The sequence below is a fragment of the Rutidosis leptorrhynchoides genome, chromosome 3, assembly GCF_046630445.1.
Source record: "Rutidosis leptorrhynchoides isolate AG116_Rl617_1_P2 chromosome 3, CSIRO_AGI_Rlap_v1, whole genome shotgun sequence".
In the NCBI taxonomy this organism is placed as follows: domain Eukaryota; kingdom Viridiplantae; phylum Streptophyta; class Magnoliopsida; order Asterales; family Asteraceae; genus Rutidosis; species Rutidosis leptorrhynchoides.
The window spans coordinates 133,820,928-133,828,285 of record NC_092335.1 but is presented as its reverse complement, the minus strand read 5'-3'; the positions used below and the strand labels follow the sequence as shown (position 1 = coordinate 133,828,285).

General features: G+C 33.4%; 1 non-coding gene across 1 annotated transcript; it reads left to right on the top strand.

Annotated features, from left to right (window-relative positions):
* Nucleotides 1-6,922: 6,922 nt before the first annotated feature.
* On the top strand, nucleotides 6,923-7,028 carry LOC139903561 (small nucleolar RNA R71). Its single transcript, XR_011778373.1, has one exon. It is a non-coding gene; the product is annotated as a small nucleolar RNA R71 (small nucleolar RNA).
* The last annotated feature ends 330 nt before the right edge of the window (nucleotides 7,029-7,358 follow it).

Genomic DNA, 7,358 nt, shown 5'->3' with positions numbered 1-7,358 from the left:
CATTTAGATACATAATCAATGGCTACGAGAATGTAGAGATTATTATGAGATTTTGGAAATGGACCCATAAAGTCAATACCCCAAATGTCAAATACTTCACATACTTGAATGACATTTTGTGGCATTTCATCACGTTGACTTATTTTTTCGGCCCTTTGACAAGCATCACAGGATTTGCAAAGAAGGTGTGCGTCTTTGTATATTGTAGGCCAATATAATCCAGCATCATAAACTTTGCTTGCTGTTAGTTGAGGCCCATAATGCCCTCCTGTTGGTCCTGTGTGACAATGGTTTAAAATTTTACTAGCTTCATCTCCGAATACACATCGGCGTATTATTCCATCGGGACAACTTTTAAACAAATGTGGATCTTCCCAGAAATAGTGTTTTATATCACTAAAGAATTTCTTTCGTTTTTGGTACGATAATCCTTTTTCAAGGAATCCACATACTAAGTAGTTTGCATAGTCTGCAAACCATGAAATTTCATTATAATCTATCTTCAATAGATATTCATCAGGAAAGTTGTCTTGTATGGCCAATTCATTTAGAACTTCTAATTCAGGATTTTCAAGACGGGAAAGATGATCAGCGGCGAGATTTTCTGCTCCTCTTTTATCTCAGATTTCAATATCGAACTCTTGTAAGAGTAAGATCCAACGGATTAATCGTGGTTTGGCATCTTGTTTCGAAAATAGGTATCTAAGAGCAGAATGGTCGGTATAGACCACCGTTTTAGCTAGAACGAGATATGAACGAAATTTGTCAAAAGCAAAGACAATAGCAAGGAGTTCTTTTTCAGTAGTTGTGTAATTCGTTTGTGTTCCTTGTAACGTCTTACTAGCATAATATATAGGTTGAAATCATTTTTCAATCCTTTGTCCTAAAACGGCTCCCATTGCAAAATCACTTGCATCGCACACTAGTTCAAACGGTAGATTCCAATTTGGAGTTATCATGATCGGCGCATTAGTGAGTTTCTCTTTAAGAATATTAAAAGATTTGATACATTCATCTGAAAAGATGAATGGAGCATCCTTTTCTAGGAGTTTATTCATAGGAGTGGCAATTTTAGAAAAATCTTTTATGAAACGTCGGTAAAAACCGGCATGCCCTAGAAAACTCCTAACTCCTCTAACATTGGTGGGATGTGGAAGTTTAGAAATTACATCTACTTTAGCTCTATCCACTTCAATTCCTTCCTTTGAAATTTTATGACCAAGAACGATGCCTTCTTTAACCATGAAATGGCATTTCTCCCAATTAAGAACTAGATTTGATTGTTCGCATCTAATAAGCATTCGTTCAAGATTAGCTAGACATGTTTCAAATGTATCACCGAAGACTGAAAAGTCATCCATGAAAACTTCCATGCATTCTTCTATCATGTCGTGAAAAATCGCCATCATGCACCTTTGAAAGGTTGCAGGGGCGTTGCAAAGTCCAAATGGCATGCGTTTGTAAGCAAAAGTACCATAAGGGCACGTGAACATGGTTTTCTCTTAGTCTTCGGGTGCTATTGGAATTTGAAAATATCCGGAAAATCCATCAAGAAAACAATAGTAACTATTTCCGGCTAATCTTTCCAACATTTGATCAATGAAAGGTATGGGAAAGTGATCTTTTCTGGTGGCGTCATTTAATTTTCTATAATCAATACATACACGCCATCCTGTTACAGTACTAGTCGGAATAAGCTCATTTTTCTCATTTGTAATGACAGTCATGCCACCCTTCTTAGGCACGCATTGAACTGGGCTTACCCATGGACTATCAGAAATTGGATAAATTAAACCTGCATCAAGCAGTTTAATAATTTCTTTCTTAACTACATCTTGCATATTAGGATTTAGTCTTCGTTGGCGTTGCACATACGTTTTATGACCTTCTTCCATAAGGATTTTATGTGTGCAATACGAAGGACTTATTCCTTTAATATCATGAATCTTCCATGCAATGGCTGGTTTATGAGCTTTTAATACAGAAATGAGTTATGATTTCTCATTTTCAGTAAGAGAAGACGATATTATTACAGGTAATTCAGATTCACCATGTAAATAAGCGTATTCCAAATGATTTGGAAGTGGCTTTAACTCTAATGTCGGAGGTTCTTCTATCGATGATTTATATCGATATCTGTCTTCTTCTTTTAGCATTTGAATTTCTTCTGTTGTTGGTTCATATCCATTAGCCATTAGTGTAGCTAACATTTCAATTTCATCAATTGGTTCAGTCCCTTCTCCTAAAGAACATTCTCCTGTTCCTTGTAATTCTGGAAATTCTTCTAACAATTCTGCATGTGATTCTATAGTTTGAATATAATAACATGTATCATCTGCAGATTGCGGTTGTTGCATTGCTCTATCAACTGAAAAGGTAACACTCTCGTCCTCTATACTTAGGGTCAGTTTCTTACCGAACACGTCTATCATTGCTTTAGCCGTGTTTAAGAATGGTCTTCCTAATATGAGAGGAACTTGAGAATCTTCTTCCATGTCCATAACAACAAAATCTACTGGAAATACTAAAGTACCAACTTTAACTAGCATGTTCTCCATTATCCCTCTAGGATATTTTATTGATCTATCGGCTAGTTGTATGCTTATTCTTGTTGGTTTTAATTCTCCAAGGTCTAGTTTAGTGTATAGTGAATACGACATTAAATTTATACTAGCACCTAAGTCTGCCAATGCTTCTATTGAACTAAGACTACCCAGAAAACATGGAATTGTGAAACTTCCTGGATCGGATAGTTTTTCTGGTATCTTATTCAACAGCACTGCTGAACAATTAGCATTCATAGTAACAGCCGAGAGTTCTTCCATTTTCTTTCTATTTGTGATTAGATCTTTCAGAAATTTAGCATATCTAGGCATTCCTGAAATTACATCAATGAAAGGAAGATTTACATTTATCTGTTTAAACATATCTAAAAATTTGGATTGTTCGGCTTCAAGTTTCTCTTTTCTCATTTTACTCGGGTAAGGAAGTGGTGGTTGGTATGGTTTAACATAAGGTTTAACCTTAACTGTGTTATCTTCATTAACCTTTTCAACTACCGGTTCTTTTTCCTTATCTTGTTCAGATTGTGGTTCTTGTGGAGTAGGAATATCTTTATTAGGAATTACAGGTATTTCAGGTGGTTTAAGTGTTGTACCACTTCTTGTGGTAATGGCTTTAGCTGTTTCATTCCGGGGGTTAGCATTTGTATCACTAGGTAGACTTCCCGATTTTCTTTCACCTATTAACCTTGCTAGGTTACTTACTTCTTGTTCCAAATTTTGAATAGAAGCTTGTTGATTTCTAAATGCTTGAGCATTTTGTTCATTCGTTTGTTTCTGAGATGTGAAAAACTGTGTTTGAGATTCAACTAGCTTCGTCATCATATCTTCTAAATTTGGCTTTTTATCATCGGTTTGTGGTGGTTTGGTTTGAAAATTAGGTCTTTGCTAATTGTAAGTATTATTGGATACTTGTTGATTGCTAGGACCTTGTTGGTTGTTGTATGGAACATTTCGATTATAATTCTGGTTTTGATTGTAAATTGGTCTTGGCGGTTGATAATTATTCTGATAATTATTTCCAGGCCTTTGGTTTATGTATGAAATATTCTCTCTTTGTTCCATTGTTAGCTCAATACTGAGACAATCTTTTGTCAAATGTGGTCCTCCACACTGCTCACAACTAATTCGTATTGAGTGTATATCCTTAGTCATCTTTTCCATTCGTCTCTCGACAGCATCTATCTTTGCAGAAATGGTGTAACGACCCTAATTTTTCCGATCGTTTTACACTTATAAGATTAATATTTACATAAATTAAACCTTACCAACATGATAAGCAATCTAAATTATTGAGACTTATGTTTTTGAAAAGAGTTTTACACAACGTTTGACCGTCCAATTTGACCGATGATATCACGAACTATATAACATACGATAATTATACGTTTGTGTATATATATGTATTTTTATATATTTAACATGATCTAAGAATGTTTTGACATCTCATTGTGTACTAATAACAATGAGTTATAAGTATATTTTGAGACTACTAATTTAAGTTTTCAAAATGATAACTATATGTGACGTTCTTCGACTTAAATACTTAAAACTTATAATGCTTATACATGTATCGTATAGATATGTATTGTATCACTTTTAAAGGATTTATATACATAAAACAATATAAGTATATTTACAAAAGATAGCTATATTCGAATCATCGTTCCGTTTTCTCAAGCTTTTTAGACGTATATCTAGGGTATATGTACCCGTATCATACCCAGCTTCTATACGTATTTACTATTGGTATATACACATCACAATCACTTTATTAGCAGCCATGAGTCAGCCAATTTTGGATCTTAGCATGCATGATTAATCAATTTGGCATATTACAAGACTTTTGCACAATATTACAAATTTATACATCTTTTCACCACCATTTATACTCCATTCCATTTTCATTTTTACTACACATTTTCTCTAACCAAAAACACACTCTTAGGAACCTTAAGTGTTCTTCACAATCTCAGCAAATAACCATGAAGATCTAGCTTCAAAAACAACCCTTAATCATCATAAGAAAATCCATTCAAGAACACTTCAAAAATCATTCCAAGTAAACAAGTTTACTTCCAACCTTTCAATCCAACTCCACCACTCTTTTGATTCTAGGATTTTTCTCATCTCTTACAGTAACTTTGTCCAAGTAACTTGAGGTAGTAACCTTTTTCATAATCTTATTCAATTCATATTCATATAGCTATCTTATTTTGTGGTATAAAATTTTAACAACAAGAACATAGTTTGAATGATTTCAAACTTGTTCGCAAACTAAATAGATCCTTCTAACTTGACTTTTAAAACACTTCAAGACCTGTAATATATCATAATGATATGCTAACTTAACAAGATATAACTTGGTTTTACAAAGAACATCTTAAAAACTGAATCTACGTCGTCGGAGTGCAACCGGGGGCTGTTTTGGGTTGGATAATTAAAAACCATCTTAAGCTTTGAATTGGAAGTTCATATTCTGGAAAAATGATATTTCTTATGAATATATTAACACATAAAAATTTCATGGTTTAACTCAAAGTGTAAGTATTTTTAGAAAAATGATCATTAAATGTTAGTTTTATGATAGAAAATGATCACTTTCATAAGTTTCACCAAAGTTTGACCTATAACCTGTGATTTTGAATACAACCTAAGGTATTTTCAGTTCATATTCTTAAAATTTGACTCGATCCAAGGAAGTGGAAAGTTGAACCAACAAAAAAGGAGTTGTAATGAAAAAACTACGACTAAAACAAGATCGGGTATGCAAAGCTAGTTTAGCTACGAAAATATTTGGAGAAAAATTAAATTAATCATATATTTCTAATTAATATGATATTTCATATATATTTACTTATGATTTGATTTTATATATTTCAGGACAACCCGTAAACAACACGAGAAGATTAATCATAAGACCTCATGATTGTACGCAACACGTCATTTGACAACACGGTACTTTATGTACGCAACGCGTCATTTGACAACATGGTACCATGGGTCAAGATTAATTCTGATCAATACGAATACGATGGGATCTTTATTTATTTTATTGAGCAACTAATTGTGGACCACTAACATCGGACTGCTAACTACGGACTAAGAAAATATTAAAAGTATATATATATATATATATATATATATATATATATATATATATATATATATATATATATATATATATATATATATATATATATATATATATATATGTAATGATTACTTAAAAAGAAAATATGTTGATATATTATATATATGGTTAGGTTCGTGATATCTATCGGAGACCAAGTCGTGATAAATACCTTCAAGGCAAAAGTGAGTATATAGTCCCACTTTTAAACTCTAAATATTTCGGGATGAGAATACATGCATTTTATGATTTACGTTATGGACACAAGTAATTAAAAATATATATTCTACATTGAGTTGTACCACTGGCATACTTTCCTGTAACTTGGTAACTATTATTTACATGAGGTATTGTAAACGCGAATCCTGTTGATAGATCTATCGGGCCTGACAACCCCAACCGGACTGGACGACCAGTATTCAACGGTTGCATAGTACTTCATTTCGGTGACTACACTTGGTACGGTGTAGTAAGATTTCATAATAAAGGGAATATGCGACGTTGATTAAATGTTAAGTATGGTTATCAAGTGCTCAACAACTTAGAATATTTTTATTAAAACGTTTATATATGAAATCTTGTGGTCTATATTTATAACGCTGCCGGGATTAAACCTATATCTCACCAACTTTATGTTGACGTTTTAAGCATGTTTATTCTCAGGTGATAACTAAAAGCTTCCGCTGCAACATGTTGAATTTAAGCAAGATCTTGAGTATGCATATTTGTGTCAAAAATAAAACTGCATATCGGAGGATTTGTAATGTAAAGTATGTTGGAGGTCGTATTGTTATAATCACATGTAAAGTTTGTAAGTCTAAGATTATCGCTAAACGATAATCATTATTAAGTTGTTTAAACCTTGTATTTGTAATAAAAGCTATGGTTTGTATTGTAAAAACGAATGCAGTTTTTGAAAAATGTCGCATATAGAGGTCAATACCTCGCGATGAAATCATATGTTATTGTATTCGTCCTTATGGTTAAGGTCGGGTTATGACAAATGGAATCTAAGTCATGGCTAGAATCGGCTCTAGCTGCTTTAGATGATCTAACGATATCTTTTTCTTGGTGCCACTCATGTGAGTGGGAAGCAGTGTTATCAATAATTTTATAAGCATCAGTTTCGGTTTTCTTCATAATAGAACCACCAGCTGCTATATCGATGTCTTTCCTTTTAGTGATGTCGCATCCTTGGTAGAATATTTGTACTATTTGACAAGTGTCTAAACCATGTTGCGGACATCCTCTCAATAACTTTCAAATCTTGTCCATGCCTCATATAGAGTTTCATTCTATTTCTGTGTGAACGTAACAATTTCTCCTTGAAGTCTTACGGCTTTAGATGCCGGAAAGAATTGTTTAAGAAATTTTTCAACTAAAACGTCCCATGTATCAATCGCCCCTTCAGGTAACGATTCCAACCAATCTTTGGCTTCTCCCTTTAAAGTCCAGGGAAATAACATGAGATATATCTGTTCATCCTCAACTTCTCTTATTTTAAATAGTGTGCAGATCCTATTAAAGGTATGAAGATGTTCATTTGGATCTTCCTTCGGCGCACCACAAAATTTTCATTGATTTGTTACCATGTGTAGAATTTGTCCTTTGATTTCATAATCTGGCGCATTAATGTCTGGATGAGTATTTGCGTGACCTTGGCC